Raw genomic sequence first — 12,834 nt, forward strand, 5'->3', positions numbered from 1 at the left:
GGCAATAAATTTGATTTTATGTTACTAGAAGTTTCTAGTCTTTTTTTTATTATTTTTTTTTATTATTTGTTTTAGGTAACCTCAGATCTGATTCAACATTGATGGAGAGCTCAGTCTTCCATCAGTTTCAGTGTGAGCCAGAACAAATTTTTAACTTCCACAWAATCTTTCTGCCCTATACACAGCTCTCAGTTATCTGAATGCTCATTTTCCTCTAATTGCAAAAYTTCCTTTTCTCCCTCACTGCATGTGATCATTACCTTCTCTACTTTCTGAAAATGCATTTTGGATAGCATYCCTCTTGCCTGAGGAAGAAACCAAATCCTTGTGGTAGTTGCTTTATRTAAGTTTAATTATCATTACAGAACTGATTTCTGAAGCATACTGATCCAAGAATCTCAGCAGGTACAAATAGTACAGGCATATCAGAACCAAATTTTACCAGCTGAGTAACTAATATTATTCAAAAGMTACAGTTTTGGTGATTTTTGCATTACCTACCCTATTAGTGCAATAAGATAAGGTCTCAGACCCTGAGAATAAAGTACTGCTTAAAACTAAAAGGAAGATGGAACAGACAACTATTTTGAAGAAAAATAGTACAAATGTTGCTTACATCTTTCCCTTTATTTCCCGCTCATGTGTTGTGCGCAGCATTCAGAAGTAACAGCTGTGTGAACTGAAGGACACCCGTACAGCGACAGCAGGAGAGGGTCACAGGAACATAGCRCAGTTCAGTTTTTCTATGATAAACTTTCTCCTTTTTGACTTTTTAATCTGGTTTCTCAAATTGCAGCTTCTCTAACTTGATATCAATTACAAAAAAAAATTTTTATAAAGCTCCATTTATCACATTTTCTCAGAGCTACTGAGTTCGGTGCAGTGATTACCAGGAGTTCTCCTTTTCTGGGCATAACTCAGCCTGAGGAAAGGAGCCGGTCAGGTCCTGCGACATTGGTTCTGGGTGGCATGCAGAGCAGACATGCACCAGGGTGGGAAACATTGAACTTCATCCTTAAAAAGTATCAAAAGGCGACTTCATTAAACCTAAAGATTTTTTGCAGTGAGGTAACAGCTTATAGTGTATTGCAAAGAGATATGAGAAAGGGCAGATTTTTCTTATCTTTTGTTATTGGAATTGACCCTCAGGGTCCTTAGGCCTTGGTGAGAGCTTAAGCAAGCTTAGATCAAGGAAGGATTTTGAAATTGAATTTATTCAGATTAGCAAAACCTTCCCTGAGAGGATTTACTCTCAACAAGCTGTTGCCAACTCAGAGCTTAGAAAGCCCAGCACATTTTGCTGATTTACAATCAACTTTTTTTTTTTCCTTTTAAAACAAGACTGGCATCATTAAAATGTTTGCAACCAAAGTTCACACAGTATCAAAGAATCTCTGCCAAATGTTTATTTATAAATACTTTCCTTGGTAATCCAGATCATTTCCATTCAGATGACGTTTCAGGGTATTAGGCAAAAACCATTGCAAATAATGATAAAGGGGAAAATGCAAGAGGATGAACACAGTTGCAGCAAGGCTAAAGCGTGCTGTTAAAATGAAAGTCACCTCTCAGTATCTACTTCATATTTTAAAAAACAAATCGAGACCTCATATAAAAACAGATTTCTACTCTGGCATGTTACATTTATTTGTATATTTATATCGCTGAAAAAAAGTAAGAAATGTGTTCTTATTTGTGTGTTGCAAATCTTTAATATGTGTGCAGCTCTCAGTCCAATCATTCTCATTCAACAGGGAGCAGAGAACAGTTTCACCAGTGAAATTCAAGCATCATTTAAGTTGCTTAGCATTTCACCATCCACTTCACTACATTTACCTTAAAGCTCCAGGGGAAAAAAAAATGAAAAAAAAGAAAAGAAAATTACATCATTGAAATTTATTTGCTTTCACTGAAAACCTTCTGCCTGGATATAGCCAATGGAGGGGCATGTGACACGGGGTGTCTGCCTCGGAGACAATTTCTAGGTTGACTTCTGCCAGCTCAGGTGCACTGGAACATACGGTGGAAGTGCTTATTTTAGCAGAAAATGTGGTTTGCGCATGTGCATCATGCCTGCCACAACAGGACGCCTGCCCCAGGGTTTGGGGAAGAGGAGCCGGGCTCCCCYGCCCTGCGGCCGGCGGTGGTCTCCGACCAGCCCTCTCCGCTCAGCCCGCCTCGCTCCGGCGAGCCGAGGGCCCTGCACGGGCCTCGCGGCGCGGCCGCAGGCTCCGCACGCGCTCTGTATGAACTCCTGCCTTATGCAGCGCTGGAAGTGCAAATTCCTACTGCCATCGCGAGGAATCAAGTGCAGAAAACCTATGGTCCTCTGAAGAGTTTCGAGGATGCCAAGCCAGGCAACGGGACCATCCAGGAGCTCTGGCAGCTGCTTGGGGGCCTCAGGCAACCAGTGCACTGGACAGGGCTACCTCACCCCAACTCCTCTCCTGATCTRCACAACCCGGCTAAACAGTAAATGCCGCTTTTTAAAAGATTTTTTTATTAAAGAGTGAAATCACACACAAGATTAACTGTAGGTACTGAATTAGTTGTTTTCTGCTAATCCTCAGTCCACAATCTTACAGTTTCTTTSTCAGTTGAATCCTAAAAGTATATTTTGCACTGTCATTCTAGTAATGCAAATCTAAAATTGAAATAAAACACCAAAATAATATATTAATATAAGGTGAAGTGGTGGAAGCAACCAATCATTGCAACACTCATGGTTTTACAAACCATCCTCAAAAAAGGCCTTTAATTTCATTCCATGAAACTCTACACCTTTGAAGAGCTGTTTTAACCAAAACAATTTTCACTCTGGTAGAATAACCCTAACACTTCCTTCTTCCTGAAAAAGGCACAGTTCTYGTGGAAAAATTTTGTGGGAGAAGTATACTTATCAAGGAATGTTCAAGCCTAAAACTGCCTCAAAACATCTGCAACAAATTTTAAACCAGTTTGATTTTATTTAATGGCACATTATTTCACATATTTCTAACTTYGATGAGTTTTGCTCCTTTAAAATAAAATAATTATAAAGTTTTCTCAAGTAAGTTAAGAATCTAAATAAGTTTCTTTAATGAAAATGCTAAGATAAACTACTGCCAAAGTCTTAAAAGTGAAGTCTTCCACATAATTCCGTGTAACCAGCCTGATAAAGACATCTCTGAAGCATAAGTTAATAAAACAAGCTCTCAGCCACTATACCTTCGTACCCAGCATACTCATGTTGCACAACAACTTTTTTTTTTTTAAAAAAAAACTCTGGGCAAAAAGCAAGAGATATTTCAATTAAAATTATATCCAACATTGTTGGCATTTCGGAACTAACTGTATTTTTTTTTAAGAATGCAATAAGTTTTCCCCACAGACACGCGATTTTTTWWAAARAAATAAAAWCTATATATTTTCACCAATAGCAATTTCTGAAAAATCACCTTCACTGTTGCACAATATGTGCTGTATCTGCTTTTGGTACACGGGATTCCTCTTCCAAAGCATACATATGCATACATAATCACAACCAGGTTTGGTAACCAGTGCAAATTCTCATTTTGTATACTTGCCCAGCTGCAAGTCCACTGTATGTGGCATTAGGCCCATTTCTTGTAAGAAAGATCACAGCTGTATGTATCCTATCTTAAATGGTCTTTTTGTGACCTCGATCTGTACCCTGAAACAAATGAAGCAGGTTTTTGTTTTTTTTTCTCCTGATGGGCATACTAAGGGGGTGGAAATCATCATTACACATGCGGTGCACCAAGGCACACAGACTTCCTTGTGACCGTATTTAAAGCAACGGGCACAAAGAAATAGTCATTGCAGCTACAATAGGGGAAATCTAGTATGCATTTCCAAGGAATCACATTTTGGGGAGAATTACAGAATAATTACACATATGCTTAGATCACGAGCATTCAATGAAGCGGACAATATTTTGAGGATTTAAGATGTTGGTGTTGTGGTCGTCTCTAAGAAACCAGGATAATTCAGACATTCAAATGCAAAAATGCACCATTTGGAGAGTGTAATGCGGTCTGTTCTGGTCAGTGTTACAAATTCGGAAAGGATTCCCTGGCTGCAGACATTAGCCACTTAATACTTAAATCTGTTTCCAAATGTAAAGCATACAACAAAAGTGTTTTGCATTAATGAAATGTATCCTAACACTACTGAAGTGACACATTTCATTAACGTGCCACATTACTGATGTAAAATATAATTACAACAGATATGCCTGTCTTATAGTTTGATAAGACCCTTAGATAAAATATTGTTAGCTAATTATGCAATAAGCCTCTATCTCAGTACTGTCATTTTCTAGCTGTAGACGGAGTTAATTTCATGCCAGCGTATGCAATTGAGCTTCGGGGCCTCGCGGCTACGGTTACAGATGGCTCGCTCGTGCTCATCTGATTTCTGYGAGTACAACAAGCGCATCAGGCCTCTGTCGTTGTCATTTGCTCGGGAATTGTTAGCAAGTGCAAGAAGATGAGTACAAACAGGTTTTGTTTTCCCCCAGCAAGGTGTCACAGCATAACCCACTGCCATTCAAGCTAGCTGCTCTCACCAACACACAGAGATGCTACCACACACATATTTAAGAAACTTTGCACTCTACACTAATATTTTAGAGAAGCTAAACTACTAGATGACTAATATAAGGTATATTTGGAAATAAAAGATTTACAAAGACACTATCTAGAGGACAATAGAGAAGTCATATCCAGCTATATTTTCTACCTATCTTCTATCTTAGGCCCTTTAAGAGATAAGCAAGGTTTTGCTTCTCCGTATCTAGTTCACTACAATTGAGCAAAAGAATAGCATCACCTGTACACATACTGATTCTTACAGCATTACTTGTGCAAACCACAGTATCCTGTAGTGATCAAAGGAAGAATTAATATATTATAGCATCTACAGTATGCTACAGCCTTTACAAATAAAGCAAGAGCCACATCCTGAAACTTCCACTCAGATGCTCACACTGTAGTAATTACTGGGACTATGTACTTGTTGATTCTGCAAATTTTGTTTTGCATTCTTGGTCTAGAACTCACTTATGTCAAGAACAGCCTTTAGACCAGGGCACATCATACCAGAAAACAGAGTAACAATTTGCTACAGTAAGCACTACATGCTATATTTACCATCAGGGAGACGACAGTTACTTGGCTTGAAGTTTGAAGGCTCAGTTGCCACAAAACAGCACGTAAGAACAGTTACTACAAGCCCTCCAYACAGACTATACAGTGAATTTGAGACAATTCCTCCAGTCCTCCTGCCTTTTCCAAAATCATAAGACCAACATAAAATAACATCTTTTTAAAACAACTAAAACAGAGTTCCTTTAGTTTATATTTTGATTTGATGAATCTTTGGTCTCTTTTAAAGGTAGGCTTTAGAGTTCTAGAACTTCTGTTTTAAGTGAATCTAATTAGATTAATTTATCTAAATAAAATGAAACTTAGTTAAAAACACACACAGTGTCAGAACTGCTTGTCTCATACTAAAAGTTACAGGATTTAACAATCTGAATAGTCTGATAAAAATCTCCAATTTTGGTTTTGTGGGTTTTTTTTTTTTTTTGAGTTTTGTAATACCTTTGCAAAATCATGGATCATGCTTTTGTAAAAAATCCATACATTTTTTCACATTTAAGTGCTTCTTGAGAGAAGCAAACAAATGAAGAGACCTCACATAGCTATTTTCAAAGAAAAACTTAATGTTTCTCGAACATTGCTGCAACAATATTGCTTATCAGGAAATAAAGAACTGATCATGAAACTTTGCAGCAGTAAGCCATCTTCTTTGCAGCTTTTATGGTTTGGGCTTTTATGAAGTAAAGGCTGTAATACACAAAATGAAAGGAAAAAGAAACAAGGAAGACAAAGAGGAAGGCGATAATCAAAAACAAAGTCTAATTCTGTGCAGTAGAATTTGGAATGGTCAACATATAAAGTATATTTTAAAACCAGTTCTTATTTTAAAACAATTCAATTGCTGAAATAAATAAAATAAGGAATAATTATAAAGAGATTTAGAAAAACAGCACTATAGGTTCCATATCAACTGTGAAATTTAAGTGAAGCTCACAAAATATAAATACATCAAAAACTTACGGAAAGGTAACCAGATCACCTGATGATTTAGCTGCAGAAATTGCAAATATCCTTTAAAAAGTCTTTCCATAATAGAACAGCTTGATTTCCCAGAAAGTTGCCATTTTTATATCTGAAATTAACATTCAGTGATTTCCTTGTGGGTGTATTTTTGATTTTGCTGCTTTTTGCTGGCACCTTCTGTTCACATGTGTGCCACTTCAGAATATGATTTTGTTGCTTAAATCCCTCTATATCTCAACTTTCCTATCTACAAGTACATAGTAATCACTAACCATAACTCATAAGAGCATTATGAGTCAATTACTTTCAAAAAAAAATACTTTCATATCCTCATACTTATTTGGCACTGTCATCCAAAGTATCTGAACTGTGTATTTTTCTGCACTTCATATTACACTACAATGACATCTGTGCAATACTTTGTAGATTTTCATAGCTGCTACTAGAGTGGTAAGAAAGATTAATAAAATCATAACTACTAGCAGGTTGCTGTTTAAGGAGATATAAGGATTTTTTTTWWAAAAAAAWTCTCTCTTATGAATTCAAGTCTACGCCATTTTAGAAGTGACTGAAATTTTTATTGCCCCCTGTTCTTTGCCTCTGTGAAATCAGTTGCATCATCTTAGAGTGGTTTCATACCACCTAGTTTCTACAGCTTAACCTGGCAGATTCAGTGTGCACCCCTACCTCGCTGCCCCCCTCGGAGCGGCAGGGGTTACRAAGGTCCTACCCCGTTCACACCACAGAGATCTTGCCAGCAGTGCTACACTTCTTGCACGTCCGTAGTCTACTTCATTCCCAAAGGCCACAAGTACAACTTTTCTAAGCACTGAGAAAAACTCACACTTACATAACGCTGGCTGATGGTAAAATGTCATGGCTATATAGCAAACAAAGCACTAACATCAATGTTCCCACTTGCTGATCTTAGACACCTTCCTTTGGATCTAACTCAAAAAGGCAAACAGAAGCAATTACACGTAAATGTGCAGAGCAAAGAAAAGCATGGTTACATTACCCAAGTGGAAACAGCAATCATTTAATCAAAAGAGATAGCACTAAATCCTTCCTACAGTACCTCCATACCTTGGAAGCAAAAGGAGGAAACAGCAAGTGGGGTTCTACAGTCATCTGTAACAGTTTATTCTTCCTAGCTTGTCCAATATTATTTTGGTGACATTAGCAGCAGCAAACCACAAGAGCAGTTTGCTGGGCAGTTTTTTGTTTCCCACTAGCACTTTTGCAGTGTGCTGAAAGGGAGGAAATAGTATATGAAGCAAGGCCTGACTGTCAAACCAGAGGAATGAATATGGGAATCTGATTTAATTTCATTTTCATGGAGAGTAAAACTGCTATGTAATTTGGTAGCTCAGGCCTTCCTTTAGGAGACATCTGTTAAGTTCCATGTTGCTTTTGTTTATGTGAGCTTTATGCTTTAGTAACTGCTGACTTGAGTGAAGTTACTCATGATGTACACTAGCAGAACTAAATGAACAGCTAACTCCATTTGTTCCAGTCTCAACTGAAGTACTCCATGGGAAGAAATATCTAGCAAGCCATCTACGAGGCAGCAGAGTAACAACCTGTCTCATAACTTAATGGGCCTACACAGTTACCTCACAACTCCTAGATGCCATTCCTTCTTCTCTTACTCAAAAATGTCCATCCTTACAATCAACAGCTAAAAGAATTACACAGATCAATCCCAAACTCATTAACCACCACCACTGCTAGGAACATCTAACATTCTTAGGCATGGCTCAACCTGTTAAGTGGATGGGAAAAGAGCAAGTGAGGACACTTGCGCAGCAGTTTCAATATCAGCTGGCACTTGACCTCACAATCATTGCATCCACAGACTTCCCAGTCTACAACCATTTATATTAACTGTTATTTCTCACAGCCAGAAACAGAAAATACAAAACAAGAAGAACAAACCAGTGTTTAGCAAAGAAAAARTGTAACTTATTCTAAAAAGGATTTGTTGAAGTTTTAATCTGGCCCAGCCATCATTTGGTATAAAAGAGTCGGTAGCTTTGGAAAGCAACTTTGTCCTACTGCATCCATGCTGGCAAATTAGGTACAAGCAGGCTCCAGTGGCTCTACTTCAGCTTTCATGTTCTCTATAAAAATAGACAGGAAAAGGATACAGGCTTGGCCCTGTTTACTAGTACCCTGTCAGCCAGCCAGAAGAGTTTCATTAAGTACCAGTGCAATGTAATTTACTTCCTTCACAGAGCCATAGGGAAATGCAATGACAAACTTTGACTGAATCATCATCACTACTATGTTGAAAATCAGCAAAGAAAACAACTGTGGGCTTTTACTTTGGCTGTAAGTCACAAGTTTTCTAAGGCCTCTCAAAAACACCCTGTTATTCATCCTTGGCTTCAGTCATGACAAAAATCTACCTGAAGCAAGAAATCAATGTTTTGAAGTAAAAGATGTCAAAATTGTTCTAGCCTGCAAGTCTGTCTCTTCAGAGTTAAATTGCTACCTAGTACAAACCGACACAGCTGAACACTTACCCAAGTGGCTGAAGATCTAGCCCTGCAAATATTTATGTACCTTCCAATACTTAAAAGCTCAAAAACTGCATTCARTTTCAGGATATTAATGGAATGAAATGTACATCTAATAAACTGCCTCTTAGATGCAGACTAGCACACAGTTAAAACAGAAGACAGCTGTGTAAGTTCAAATGGGTTACAAACATATAATTAATAAACAAACCAAAATATATAGTGTAAATTTCTCCAAAAGAAAATCCTGCTCTCGAACAAAGGACACTGTAACACTCCGTATTTTGGCTGGCTTTTCACGCTTTCCCTATTCTTCTAGTGAAAACTTAAGCCATGAAATTCCTTTTTTGTTAACGCAAAGACATGGTAATGTCAAGCATTCATGACCATAAGCATGGAAAATTGATGAAATTACAGTGTGTTCAGGAAAATAATACGGTGATGAGAGAAAGAATCTGTGCTTGTATCTTCGTCCTGGTGGCAGCTTTTTGAACAGGTGAACATTTTTTCCTCCCTCTGTGCAAAACATCTCTGTGCATGAATGCATCAAACAGATGCCCATGGAGAAAGGTCAAAGGGACACACAAATAATTAAGATATGAACAGACCGTTTATTAAGTTCATTAATGTTTTTCACTCTCTTGTTTGGCTGAGGTGCATCTTTAAACTGCAAGATAGTGTATTCAAAGCTCTATGAAAACAGAAAATGACTGTCCTTGCCCTCTTCTCTAAATCAAATGCAAAACCCTGAAACGTGCAATATGCAGATTGAAATTCTTGGAGTTGTATGCATTTAATAAAGAAACTAACCAGCACAGAAGGGTGGCATAGCTGGCACCAACATCTGCTTAAGGCTGCTGTGAAGGTTCATGAGGGCAGCAGTCGCATTGCACAGGACTGGTACTAACTGGAGTTACAGCTATGCTACCAAATAATAAGCACCCGGAAGGGGTTGTACTCAAGTGAGGAGTGCTGAGTTTGGAGCTGGGCTTCTTATTGCCAAAAAAGAAAGAGGAAAGGCAGAATATGGCTAACATTTTGTTATGTTATGGTCTTCCAGAGCTCCCTACGCTTGCTTCCCCATGTCCAAGGAAGGGCCATCTGGAAGCCTCCAGACCCATGCTCCCTATATCCTGGGTGCTCCTTGCAGGTCACAGCTTTGGTCCTGCAGCTACAGCTGGGACTTTATACACATTGCTCCCACCTAGTGGTCAGGTGAATAAAGAAATACACAAAGTCCAGAGGTCATACATAACGTGACCTTCCCCAGTTTCTAAAGAAATCAAGAATGCTTTCCCATTGCAGCCATTTTCCTCAGGAGAGGAAATTATTTTAAGAATTTCATCAGGGAAAATGGTAAGCTAAAATCAAAACAGTAAAATTAGGCAAGAAAAGGTTAAATGAAACAGGAAAGCCAACTGGAGAGAATGAATACAGATGAAAACTCTAGAAATCCACAAACACTTTCTGTCTCGCTTTAAGTAATTTTGTGAAGTTTATCAACTGATCCAGTAAAATCCAGATACTTCACCCAGAATGAAAAAGCAGGGCCAWGCTCAAAGCCTGCCAGACAGTCCTAGTTCGTTAGCATATGTTCACTTCCCCCGGGTGGCCGCCTTCTAGTACTAAAGCCAATACTGCAGTAATGATAACAAGCCTCTCAGTAGCTTCACAGATCAGGAGAGCACTTGCCTAATTTCCTCAAACCCAGCTCTCCCATCGACAGGAGCTGTTCCCTAAAAATGAGTGAGTGAATAAAGAGCATATTATTTCATTTATGTAAGAGTGTACGTATTGGTTCATGGCCGTGTACTCTCACTATAAGCTGGAGATCGTCTAATAAAGAGGAAGCTCCACCATTGTTTCAAGTTCTGGCCTTCACTGAGCTTTCAGTATAGAATAAACGTAAGCCAGCACTGCCACCTTAGCACTTTTAACAGGGGGAAGAAAAAAAAAACAAAAATAAAACAAACTCCACATACTGAGTGTGATATTTAGCCCAAAAGCCACAGAAATTTTTGAGAAGCCAGAGTTTTCTATTACATTGGTGCAGTAGCCACAGCACCACTAATGCTTGCCAGTGCGTCAGGAGGTGTGAGGACCACAGTTCCCAGAAAGGATCTTGCGCTCAATGGCCCAGCTGAGATCAGCTCACTATGGCGCTCAGCAAGAAATCCACAGCAGCACAGCAGAGAGCRGTCTTAATGCCAGAACTGAAGTTTGGTGCAGGTGATAATGGTAAATTCACACTTACATAGGCGCTGACTGACATTTAATCTCTGTTAAACCAAGCCAGGTACAAGCTGATGGCCTACAGCACTCAGTCATAAATAGAGATATTACCCCTTCAGGAATGAGGTTTACTTCTGGAAAGATACCTTTATCAAACTAATTTCTGACATGTTTACATAGGCACAGTACCCAGGAAGAAAGTCTACTCTCTTCTGTCTTCTTTCTTAAATATTATTTCCACTGAAGTCATACCATCATTTTAAAGAAATATCTCCAAAGAATCAAAATGGCTATTCTGTAAAACAAATTAGGTATTAACACAATTTCCAAACTATCCTCTAAATCCAACTTACCACAACAGAAAATGCTTCCTACTATTACTTTGAAATCCTAACGATAATTTACAGTTCCTTACATAATTTTTCAACCTTACGCAAATTTTAAGCTTTCAGATCTTCTACAAACATCTCTTTTGCTACAGGTACACGGAATGCACTGCATCCTGTTCATGTAATAGGTGTGCAAATACTTAGGAAGGAGTAGTGCAGTAACAGACCTCTCTCCCAGATCCTAGAAAGTTCCCCTACAGTTAATGAAAACATAGCAAGATGTAAACTGCCACTGTTAGGCTTGTCTGGGATTTTAAAGAAGGTCTTTCTATCCCTGGAGAGTTCAAGACCTTATTTAATAATATGAAAGTAAATGCATGATTACAAACTACTCTATGAGTTTAGCTACTGTAAGCTGACACAAGCTTAATATTCAGCCTCACTTTAAGAAAGCACTTAGTTTGCCACACTCCTTTTCAAAGGTTAGGAGGGAGACCAGCACACTGGAGCCTGCAATTCTGTGCATAACTCTCTGCCAGGTCTCAGTACTTCTTTTTTTTTGTTTTTTTTTCCCCATCTCTGCAAGTTCAGTCCTGAAAGCAGCAACTTGAGACATAGGCATGTAACAAAGAAAATATCTGCAGCCAACAGAAAGAGCCAAGAGTTGGAAACACCATTCAGCGTGCCTTCACTTAGCCCACGGCACAGTATTGAAAAGTCCATCGCTGATTTTGCGTTTCCAAACTTACTGCTACTGCAACTTCTCGCATATTCACAGACTTCCTGTATCATTAACAAAAAAGGCATTGAAACCCCACAACACTGCTAACAGATGATGCTGAAAATAARTCTTTGATGAACGCAGAGTGTAACAGCATCTTTCGACTTCTCTTTTTCATCCCTCCCCCTTCCCCCCCTTCTCCCCTCTCTTTAATGATCCCAGACCATGGCTGGATGATTTGGTGGGAGGGAAAAGGAAAGAGACAAGAAGATATTTAATTTCTCACTCAGGTTGGTTTCTTCTGCCAGCTGAGTTGTTCTCTGGCACAGTCTGCTCCTAAACTTACCCTGAAATAGCTGAGAGACTAAGGCTGCCTCTAGCTCCTCTTCCTCCACAGCATGCTCAGGCTATGTGCGTGGTCCTTACATCAGAACCTTCTTCCTGGCCTGGCTTTTATCAGCTCTCCAGTTGGAGACACCCAAGTCAGACACATCACCCAGGGTTCCTCACTGGAGATAATTTCCTGAGCTCTCCCACTCAGCAAGYGTGTGCCTAACGGGCTTGTTTTCTAGCAGCTGCTGTCATTGCACCATCTGAGCTGCTTCCCTTCAATCACCAGTGTTTACTGTATTATTAAATGTATTTGCACTTAAATCATTCATCAGCTTGGGGCCAGGCACTGAACAAAAAGCTCTTTTAAAAATCATATTTATTTACTTTTAGTTTCTGCTGAGGTGTTAAAGATCACCTCTTACTGCTTTTCTCCACAGCCCCAAGGACTTGGGCCTTTTCTTTAAAAGCTGCGATTGACATATATTTACCTGGCTCCAGAAGCTGACACAYTTCATATCTCAAGATCTGCAATAAAACTGGGAGGAGTGACAACACCGCTCCAGACCCCC

General features: G+C 39.0%; 1 protein-coding gene across 1 annotated transcript in view; it reads right to left on the reverse strand.

Moving 5' to 3' along the window:
- Nucleotides 1-12,325, reverse strand: part of PRMT3 (protein arginine methyltransferase 3) — a 143,254-nt gene extending 130,929 nt beyond the window's left edge. The window contains exon 1 of the mRNA XM_085300905.1: nucleotides 12,279-12,325. The gene's annotated coding sequence lies outside the window, so the exon portion shown is untranslated. The remainder of the gene's footprint in view (nucleotides 1-12,278) is intronic.
- Between the last annotated feature and the right edge of the window lie 509 nt (nucleotides 12,326-12,834).

This window comes from Rhea americana, unplaced genomic scaffold (genome assembly GCF_003343005.1).
Source record: "Rhea americana isolate MKP2758 unplaced genomic scaffold, rheAme1 scaffold_17, whole genome shotgun sequence".
Classification (NCBI taxonomy): domain Eukaryota; kingdom Metazoa; phylum Chordata; class Aves; order Rheiformes; family Rheidae; genus Rhea; species Rhea americana.